This window comes from Nylanderia fulva, unplaced genomic scaffold (genome assembly GCF_048542155.1).
Source record: "Nylanderia fulva isolate GAGA-0341 unplaced genomic scaffold, ASM4854215v1 Scaffold67, whole genome shotgun sequence".
Classification (NCBI taxonomy): domain Eukaryota; kingdom Metazoa; phylum Arthropoda; class Insecta; order Hymenoptera; family Formicidae; genus Nylanderia; species Nylanderia fulva.
The window spans coordinates 346,200-355,749 of NW_028190775.1; the positions used below are offsets into that span (position 1 = coordinate 346,200).

Genomic DNA, 9,550 nt, shown 5'->3' on the forward strand with positions numbered 1-9,550 from the left:
TCACACCTTAAACTGAACTCTAAACAATATGTAATGGTTCTTGTCCCCTGGTCTGGAACCAGATTTTTGTATGGTGCGCTTGAGGGGATTCTATCTCAGGGCGCTAAAATAAATATACACTCTCTCTCTCTCTCTCTCTCTCTCCCTCTCTCTTTAATCTGCGACATAGAAGGTATTTCATTAATGAGGACCTGAACAGTGAGCTCGCGACTGTGTTTATCTAGGTTTACTGTTACAGGCCGTATGTCTATTTGGTGGTCTATTTGACTTCTCGAGATGCCGCCGGGTGTGAAGTCTGCTCGGTCCCCCGTTGCGCGCCTGACCCCGAAGGACCTGTGTAGTTTCCTTGACTATTTTTTCTTCGGCGATTATTACTCGCGATACGTAGCTGGCAATTTTCGAGAAGATAATTTTGTTCTTTACAATATCTACAGAACGTATTGTTTTTGGGAGTCATTGGTTGATTTATTTCGACAATCCTTGGCTCCGTGTCCGAATTTGTCGCCGAATTGACACGTAACTTTTGGTTTATTCTCCGAGTCTCTTTTCTCGTTTTGTTTCTTAAAACAACTATTAGCAGAATGACCTGGTTTGTCACACCATTGACAAACTACAGATGGTTTAGTTCTTTGTTTTGAGTTACTCTGTTGACACATTTTTGCATCATGACCAATCTTTGAGCATATTTGACAAGAGGTGACCTTTTCTTGTATTACATTTACTGGTTGGCGAACTCGAGAATCGCGTAGACGACATTTATCCGCACTATGTCCGCGTTTTTTGCATATTTGGCAAATCAAAATTTCGGTTCCAAGATGTGTCTGAAGGTTTTGCCCTGGTAAAGAAAATTGTGTAAGTTTCCTACAGCTGCTTGCGGCGTGCCCTTTCGTATGACAGATCTAACAAATGTCTCGCACCTTGTTAATTGGTGTTAACGAGGGTTGGCCTGAGTTGGCGTTTAGGCCTTGTCGTAAACCTGTTATCTCTTGGAGCTCTCTTTCTATCCTTAACGCATCTTTGACTGTCTCCTGTACGTCTAAGTTTCGCGCGATTCTCTGCTCTATTTCAGGCTTGAGTTCTCGAATAAAGCACTTGCACATGTATTTTTCTACCGTGGGTTTTATATTCTGCTCAAGTAAAATATGTCTTAAATTTTTGTACGCTTCTAGTATTTGTCTTTTAAGAGGTTTAACTCGATTTGCATAAGTAACGATGTCCTTTTCATTTTTTTGGTAAATTCATTCTAATTCTCCTTGTAATTGGTAAACATTTTTTGTAGCCCCGTAGATTTGTTTTAAGTAGGCAGTTAGTTGCGATACGGTATTAAAATCTTGATTTTGTATAGTTCGACGCGCTTCTCCTACGATTCTAGTTCTTAAGATTTTAGTAAATTGTGCCTCTGCTTCTTTAAGGAGCATAGATTTCGCTTCCTCACAACCCTCAATAAAATAATTTAGCGGGATATTACTACCGTCAAAAAAGGGGACGGCTTCAACCACGTATTTTAAGCCAGCGAAAGGGTTAGCATTGGCTTAACAAGGTGCGAGACATGTTTACTAATTCTAGTTTTTCAATGTACAATAGCTATGAGAATCGGCCTCAAATTTAAAGCTTTCTGTAGTTGCAATCGACGGTGGAATCGCAGAATCTAGCACGAGTGGCTCGTTTATTAAAGTGGTATCGGTTAGATTAAAGTTAACTTGTCGAGATGTCGATGTTGAGGGTACAGAAGGTGTGGATGTGTATAATGTAGTTTGTTTAGTTTTGCGTTTAATAGGCGTTTCTAAAACGGTTTTATAAAGATCTTCTACCTTATCTTTATCTGCTTTGCTTCTTGTCCCGTCACTCATTCTTACCACCAAAAATCGCACATTTCTATCTCAGACGAGCACCCAAATTTTACGTATGTTACGTCCAGACCCAATTAAAGGAAGAAGTCAAAGGAAGGACGCAACAATACTTATTCCTCAAACAACGCTTGGCGGTGCGTTTGTTTGAGCCGAGCGAACGTGCAAAAGCCCATATAGGTCAGTGACCGGGAGTGTCACTTTACGTTATTTAGAGGCTGTTCTCTCAGTAGTCCCTTTTTGGCAAGAAAATTAAATCTCTTTTGCTCAGGATGAGACCTAGTGCGATTATTGGGAGGAAAAAAATGAGAGAGAAAAGGGGTTAATTAATTAAAAGTAGAAGGTTCATGAGATAATAAATTTATTTATTCGTTAAATAAAAAATTGTTTTTAAATTCTATACGCTATCCTAGTGAATGCATGTGTGGGTGTGTGTGTGTGTGTGTGTGATTCGCGGGTGATACATAAGTACGGAGGCCTTCAATCGGGATTAGTGGAGAGAGAGTTAGTGTTAAAAATATATAAGGGTCCCGATTGGATATTACAAAGATAGATACATTAAATAGCTACTTATCTACGTGTAGGTGTGTGTTTGTGTGCGTCGGAGTTATTAGATGTTGGTGATTCTGGTGGAGGGGGAAGGAAGAAAAGCTTGAGGGATTTCCACAGGGAATCCTACCGGGTGTTTGTAGCCAGGAAGGAACATAGGGATAAAGGTGCCCGAGGAACTTCCCTTTATGATTCTTATGAATTGCTCTTTATCGAAATCGGAATCACTGCACCAATAGACCCCGGGAGAGGAATGCTTAAGAGAGAGAAAGTTGAGTACGTACATCCAATGTGCAAATTGCACATCATCATCCTCAGGAAAAGGATTTCTCTCGCAAGCTCTAATAAAATCAAAGGCGTACGAGTGGTATGGGGAGATGAAATGGGAATCTATGTGCTTATAGTTCCTAGGATAAAATGGGATAGGTGAGGGAGGAGGACCTGGACGAAATTCCGAAGAGGAAAGGAGTTCCTGCTCTTCGTCCGCGAGATCGATTGTCTCGATCCCGAGAGAATCTATGATTCTTTCAGAGTCTTCGTGGGGAACGGGGGAGTTGTACAGGTCTATGAAGGGTGGAGACGGGGATCTGGGAGAATCCTTGTGCTCAAAGAAGGGGGTAGTTTCTGGATTTCTGGAGAAGCGAAAGAGGGACCTGACGATTCCTCCGACAGGGAAATGGGGGAATAGTGTCGGATTCCAGGGTAGATGTCCTTAACAATATTATCAACTATTTCTAAATTAATTGTATTTTCGTAGTCTCTGGTCCACGGGTCTAGTCCAGCTCTAACTTCCCGGTGAATTTGGATAAGGCCAGCTCCGGGGAAGTCCGACGTAGCTCGAGCGACTGCTCGTTTAATCTGCCGATTCTGACGATTCCGCGCGTGACGTATCGCAGTCCGCGATCGTCAAGATTTATTACCGTCTACTACGGATGTGAATGGTTAAAATAGTCGAGACAGGAATAACCGCGTATAATAATAATAATAATAATAATAGTAATAAGAATAATAATAGTAATAATGATAAAAATAAATAATTTTTAGATTATCGGACTAAAAAAAACTAGAAAAAAAAATATATATATATATATATATTTTTTTTTTTTCTAGTTTTTTTTAGTCCGATAATCTAAAAATTATTTATTTTTATCATTATTACTATTATTATTCTTATTACTATTATTATTATTATTATTATTATTATACGCGGTTATTCCTGTCTCGACTATTATGTATATATATATAAGAGGGAAAAATATATTTATATAAGAGGGAAAAAGGAGGATAGGGGGGAAATTATGCCAGGAAGTCTATTATAGTTTTCATAGGAGGGAAGAGGATCGCGAATCTTTTGCTGATGCGAGAAATCCTCACTGATTTTCGGGGAAGAAAAAATCGTGAATTTCTCACTGATGCAAGAAATCCTCACCGATTTTCAGGGAAGAGAAAATCGCGAATCTCTTGCTGATGCGAAAAATCCTCATCGATTTTTAGGGAAGAGGAAATCGCGAATCTCTCGCTGATGCGAGAAATCCTCACAGGTTTTCAGGAGGGGGAAAATCGTGAATCTCTCACTGATGCAAGAAATCCTCACAGGTTTTCAGGGAAGAGGAGGAAGAGTCAAAGAGACACTGGCGTTATATATATATATATATATATATATATATATGTAAAAAATATGTAAAAAAAGAAAAGCACATTAGGGTGTCTGGATCCAAGAATTATTGAATTATTCAGAGGCGACTTCCTGCTTGTTGAGCTTGTTGTTGCTGGTAACTCTAGATCGATTGGGACAAATTCGCACTGATTTTTTACTAGTGTTAGTGGTCACTAGATGTTGCGCAAATTTATATATGAGTCCGCATTCACCGAGCACTTTGAACAACTCTAAATAATTTTTCGTAGCACTCCGAATAGAGTTCGGGGTGACAATCTCTGCGTAATGCAATCTGCCCGCTCAAGCGATGTCATACTTATATAAACCTCCTTGCTTCTCCTCTCCATTGGTTGTCGAATTTTTCCCACGAATAGGAAGATTTTTTAATGATGCCCTTTAGGTCTCGGGCGTTTCTTTAAGTTGAAAATTACTCCGATTGGTTAGGGTTTTTGTTTAAAGCCCAAGTTTCGGCCAATGGAGAGTTTGTTGCTATCGAGTAAAGTTCATATTTTTATTACTCTCGCGAGTTTTATCTAGAGCGGATGTCGCGTACCAACGATCTGACAGGCGCAGGTAGATATTTTTCGAAGATTTTATTATTTTTCAAGTGGAGATTTCCTTTCAAATTTTATTACTTTTCGAGAGTAAGATAGCTTGACTTAGAGATCTGTCAACTAGTTCCTTTTTCTTTCCCGAAGGACCGTAAGTTGTGACTCACGATTTATACATTGATCTGTTTGTCCCTCGGGATTGTATATTTCTCCTAATTTTACGATTTAGACCTCTTGGGTTATCTTTACTTCGCCTGTCAGGTCGCGTGCTTACGCGAGCTTTCTATCCGCCTGCGATATTTCAGATATCGCATATCGCCTTGCATTCTCCGAAAGAAAAGAATTGTGGAGACTGCAGGACGTAACAACTGATTCGCGAAATAATTTTGCCGAGAACGGCAGGCAACTGATTGTTCGACGCAAGCGCAGACATCCCAGTGTGCATTATTGAAAGGATGAAATCTTTAAGAGGACTTTTTAAAGACCTACTTAATTAGTTTTTTTTAGAAATAATATCAGTAAATTACCTTTTTGAGGTGTCCGATCGTGGACTTTTGTTTTTTGACAATCGATGCAGACCCTTCTTGTCCATTGATGACAGTCTGGCTTAATTTTCGACCAAACGTAACGTTTTGCGTCCAACGTTGCTGTAGGTCTGGTTTCTGGATGTGATAAGCGGTGCAGAGGTTGAAATATATGCCTTCTGTACTTTTTTGTAACCCAAGATCTTACTATCTGTGACGATGTATCACAGGATAGAGCGACATTGGTCCCGGAAATTTACCAGAATGATTTCTGGATGCCGTCATCTTTCACCGTCTATCTCTCGCCTTTGGCTCGTGCTGCAAATCACACTCGTACTCATGATATTATTACTCACCTGATTCCCTTCTGTTTTTTACAAATTATATTACATACTTTGAGAAATAAAATATTTCATAAAATAAAAAAACATAACAATTAAATATAAGAAACAAAAAATCCCTTTTAAAATGGGGTCACTCGAAAAAACCTGCATATTTTATTTTGCTTTTATTTATAATTATGCATAAATAAAAAAATTTTAATTTATTTTATATTTATATTTATATTATGCAAATATTTCTATTTATTTAGTTCAACACTTATATTTGATTTATTTTTTATAAATATATTTTTTAATTATAATATTATAAATAAAAATAATTTGCGCTATACCTTTGTAGCGACTAGCCGGGTGTACCGTGAACTGGTCTTTCGTCTCTCGTCTCATAATTCTCGTGGCCGGACGAATAGAGAGCTGGAGGGGTAGCCGACTAATTGGGCGTTCGACGCCTGCGCAGACAATTATGTACGAGAACGAGGAAAGCACTTCGAACAATTTTTGCATTAAATAATAAAAGTGGATTAGACCTATTGGGGATACCACTATAAAAAATGCGCCTTGCTATCTACCGCAAGGTGGTGAGGAAACGATAGCACATTTTCTATGCCGCGTGCGTGTGTACGAGTGAGGGGGGGAGGGAGCAGAGAGTAAAAGAAAGAATATGTCTCGATAATGTTAGATCCTGAATTCAATAGAGTAAACAAGGAATAAATATTAAACATTAAGAATGAGAATTATTTTATAAATAATAAAATCGAAAATAAAATCGACTTTGATAAAAATACAAATTTGAGTATAAAAAGCTCTTAAACTCATACTTTTATACTCGAATTTGTATTTGTACACGGAAAGAATTTTCTCTTAGAATTTACCAGGAAAATCATGGTAATCATAGGATAATATGATGTTAGAAGAATTTTATAAGAAAGTTTCTCTGATTAATATTTACTACAATAAAAAATATGAATAGGTACATGAAAATTTTACTATGTACATAGTAAAATTAATCGAGTATATTTATTATTTATTTTACATAGTCCTTGTCTTCCGTTTTAGGACAAACTTCCGGATACAATACATTTATACCATTTTTTATCATCTTTCTTATGTCAATACAAACTACAATACAAATTATTCACCTACTTTCAATACAAGTACAAATATTCACAAGACCTTAAACTGTTATATAAAATAAAACAGGACTAAAACCAATACTTTTTATAATTCACAATAAAATAAAATAACATCAATAAATTCAATTATTGCAGTTAGATTAAATTAGATAATATAATACGAATACGAATATAATATAATATAATACGATAAGATATAATACGACCAAATATAACTATAACTATAAATTGACTTAGATCATTTGATATTTATCAAATTGGATCACATTGAACTGTTTCTCAAATCATGTCCTCCTCCTCTTTCTAATATTCTCTTTCTCTTACTTCATTGCCGCATCTGAATCGCAAGATTCAGATGGCAACATTTTTTTGTCTCCCATTTTCATCCTCCTTTTTCTTAAGGTATTCTGGTTTCTCTTCTTTAATTATTCTCTTATATTCTTTGTTATATCTCTACTCTTCTATCCTCTTCTTTCTCTCTTTAGCTTCTTTCTCCATTATGCTTTTTATTACTCCTTATACGATGTCTTCTTCCTCTTCTCTTTTCCTTTCTCCCTCTCTTTTTTCCGTATCCTTCCTCTTCTATTACCCTCTTCCTCATTTTTGCCCATCTTCCTTCCTTTCCTGCTCCCCACTTCCTCTCTCTCCTTCTCCTCCAGACATTCGCTCACCAGTATCTTCTCTGATTTTCTTGCTTCTTCCTCATATTTTACTGCTCTCTTCATTGCCTTTATCTTAGTTTCCGTTGTTTTGTCCTCTTCTATCAATATATAATTTGGTATTGCTCTCTCTAGCCTCAGTATCTACTTCATATATTTCCTCTTGATTCCATCCAGTCTCTCCTCCTTTCTCCAGCCCCAAATTTCCGCTCCAAACAATCCTACGCTTTCCACCAAAGCCTCGAACATCTTCATTTGAATATCCTCTCTCCTATGCTCCACGTTTTCTTTATTGCTATCATTATTTTCTTTTTCCTTTCTATTATATGCTTTTCCGCTCCTCCGTTCTTCTGTACTATAAAGCCTAGATACCTTATCTCTTTGACTTCTTCTAGATTCTCTTCTTCCCACTTCCATTCTCTTTTCCTTGCTCTTCCTCTTCCTCTCTCGAAACCCATTATCTTTGTCTTCTCCGAACTTAGCGTTAATCTTCTTCTGTCCAGAAACTTTTTGAAACTTTTGAACATTTTCTTTAATTCCTCTTTTTTCCGCCATTAATATTACATCATCCGCATATGTTAGTGTCCATGTCTTTCTTCTTCCTACCATCACCCCTCCTGTCTGTCCTTTTCTCATATTCTCCTCCAGGTTCGCAATGTAAATACTAAATAGCGTCAGATTCATAAGGCATCCTTGCCTGACTCCTTTCCTTGTTCAAAACTCCTCCGTGTACCTTTCCCCTACCTTTCCACTACATTCTTCGTTTCCTTGTATGTCTCCATTATTTTCTCTCTCTGCCTCTTACTTACCGCTATTTTCTTCATCCTCTCCTTCAGAATTACTCTATCTACTCTATTGAAGGCTACCTTTAAATCTGCGAAGCAAGTAAATACTTTTTCTTTCTTTTTTCCTAACTCCCTATCTACTACATGATTTAATACATATACTGCGTCCCTCATCCCTCTTCCTCTCCTGAACCCAAACTGCCCTTCTTTCAATTTATCTTTTACCTCTTCCATTAGTCTTTCGTTCAGAATGCTTGCATACACTTTATACGCCGTATCCATCAATGTCACTCCTCTATAATTCTTCGCATCCTTTTTATCTCCTATCTTGAATATGAGACATATTACTCTTTTCCTCCATTCTTTTGGTATTCCTCCTCCCTTCCAAATTTTATTCCATAGCTTCCACATCGCATCCCCTATACTTTTCGGCATGTATCTCCACGCTTCTTTTTTCAGTCTATCCTCCCCAGGCGTCTTTCCAATCTTCAATTTTTTCAGTTGTTCAATTAGTTCTTCTCTTGTTATTTCCTGCTCATCTCCTTCCTCTTCTTCTTCCTCTTCTTCTTCTATTACTATTTTCTGTCCTTCTCCTTCCAATATCTCCGTAAAGTATTGTTTTTATTCAGCTTCGCATATTTCTTCATTTATTCCGTCTCTTCTTTTTCTAAATCTGTTTATATACTTCCAAGCCTTCTGTTCTGTCTTGATTTTCTTAACCTTTTCTTCTTCCTGTCCTCTCGTATTCCTTTTCTTCTTTTTACACCATTCCTTATATTCTTTCTTTTCTTTCCAGTACTTTTCTTTTTCGCATTTTTCTTTCCTCCAGTTCCTCAACTTTCATCTTATTATTCTCTTTCTGTTCTTGGATTCCTTATCATGCCATATTCTCTCTCCTATCTTCCATTTGTGCCTCTTCTTCCTAATCTTTGGTATTACCTCTTCTATCTTGCCCTTAATCTCTTTCCATAATACTTCCGTATCCTCCTCTTCGCAGCTCCACTCTTCAAACCTCTTCAAATACTTTTCCTTTGTTGCTTTATTCCATTTTCTTTTTTCTATTCCTTTTTCCTCTTTTTCTTTTCCATCCGTTCCATCCATTTTTACTTCCAGAGGCATGTGATCCGATTCTACTCTATCTCTTACTTTCAAACTCTCTATTTTTTCCTGTGCCTCCTGGTTAACTATAACATAATCTATGACTGACTCTTCATTCTCACCCACGTATGTCCACTCTCCCAATTCTCCTTTGCTCCTATTTATAACTATTCATTCTCTCTCCTCTATTCCATTTATTAATCTTCTTCCTTCTCCATTAATTACTTTGTCTTTTGATTTTCTTGTCTCTTCTTCCTTCTCCGTCAGTTCTTTATCCATTCTTCTCCCTTTCTCGTTCTTGCATTCCAATTTCCTCCTATAATTAGTACTTCTTCATTTTCCTCCATTCCTTTCGATATCGTATCCATTATTTCCTTGACATTCTGACTATACACTGCCAACACTC

The 9,550-nt window shown here is 37.3% G+C and overlaps 2 pseudogenes; both read right to left on the reverse strand.

Moving 5' to 3' along the window:
- Window positions 1-259: 259 nt before the first annotated feature.
- Window positions 260-1,850, reverse strand: LOC146720551 (uncharacterized; annotated as a pseudogene).
- A 5,261-nt stretch (window positions 1,851-7,111) lies between these two features.
- Window positions 7,112-7,788, reverse strand: LOC146720552 (uncharacterized; annotated as a pseudogene).
- Window positions 7,789-9,550: the final 1,762 nt, after the last annotated feature.